The sequence below is a fragment of the Propithecus coquereli genome, unplaced genomic scaffold (assembly GCF_000956105.1).
Source record: "Propithecus coquereli isolate 6110/MARCELLA unplaced genomic scaffold, Pcoq_1.0 Scaffold141, whole genome shotgun sequence".
Classification (NCBI taxonomy): Eukaryota; Metazoa; Chordata; class Mammalia; order Primates; family Indriidae; genus Propithecus; species Propithecus coquereli.
The window spans coordinates 1,133,804-1,135,500 of record NW_012138414.1 but is presented as its reverse complement, the minus strand read 5'-3'; positions in this window follow the sequence as shown (position 1 = coordinate 1,135,500).

The following is a 1,697-nucleotide window of genomic DNA, read 5'->3' as shown; positions in this document are numbered from 1 at the left end:
ATAATGGCATTAATCCACTCATAAGGGCTACACCCTCATGACTTAATCAATTCCCAAAGACCTCATCTCTTAATGCTGTCATATTTGGGGACTAAGTTTCAACATATAGATATCACGTGAGCCAAAACATTCAGACAGTAATGACATTTAAAAAGTTCTAACTTTTCTTGTGGGATGTCATACAGAGACAAACGTCCATAAGAAAAAAAGATTTCTCGCTATACTCTCATGCTTTTGGAAATCTCAATTATGCAGAAAATGGAAGTTTTTAAAAATGTTTATGTTTATGATTATTAAATTAGTGTGTTTATTTTAATAATCTAAATATTGTCATATATTGACGTGATACAAGCATTAATCTCAGAGCTAAAGAGACTTTAATTGAATCCTTCACTATGAGGCACATTTTCCAAACTCTGGTTTCTGGAAATAATAAACTACGTAAGCTTTAGTTTCTACCCCTGCATTAAATCAATCTTTTAAGCAATGCGTAAAAAATTATTCTTTAAAAAATAATGTAAATGTCCTTCAATAAGTAACTAGACAAACTATGGTACATCCAGACCCTGGGATATTATTAATAATTTTAAAAAATGAACTATCAAGCCACAAAAAGACATGTAGGAACCTTAAATGCATATTGCTAAACAAAAAAAAGCCAATCTGAAAAGGCTACATACTGTTTGACTCTAACTGTATGACCTCTGGACAAGGCAAAACTATGAAAACTTTTAATAAAAAGATCAGTGGTTGCCAGGCGTTCGGGGGAGGAAGGAATGAATAGGTGGAGCACAGGGGATTTCTAGGGCAATGAAACTTATCTGTATGATACTATACTAGTGGATACGTGTCATTATACATTTGTCCAAACCTATAATGTACAACACAAAGAGTGAATACGAACATAAACTGTGCACTTTAGTTAATAACAACATATCGATATTGGTTCATCAATTGTAACAAATGTACCTCACTAATGCAAGACATTAATAATAGGGGAAACTGGTGGTGATGGGGTATATGGGAATTCTGTTTTGCTTACTTTTTGTATAAACCACACACAATCCATAGGCAATATATCCAATAAAATATTGTGATAATTAAGTGTAAACTGTATAAAACAACCATTTAAGGTATCATAGAGAGAAAGAGACAATAATGAGGTATAAAAGAGTGAATGCCAAATTTGAAAGATTGTAGAATTTGGAGAAAAACCACAGAAAATGACACTATGGCTAGTGAAACAAAATGAAGAAAGGCACAAAAGGAGAAAAACTACTAGTGGGTGTATTCCTATTATTAATAATGAACATTATAAATATCCGTAAAGGACAGTGAAGAAATTGGCCTTGGCTGAGCTTGTGATTTATTGATGCATTCAACAAATATTTATTTGAGCAAGACACTCTGATAGGGTGATAGTGAGTTTCTAGATGTCTTCAGATATCAACCCTGCCCTCAAGAAGGCTTGTTAGACAGCATGTGTTACCATTCCTCAAAGTCATAAAACTGAGAACTACATGATTTCTTAAAATAAAGAGTAGATAAGAAACAGTCATCCCTGAGAAAGGCTTTCTTGTCTGACTACTCACTATATATGCGTTAAGACTGACATACACTGCCAGGTGCTTTAAAGGGGAAAAATGTTTCTGCTTGGACTGTTTTCTCCAGCACAGAATGGAGCTATATAGATCTGA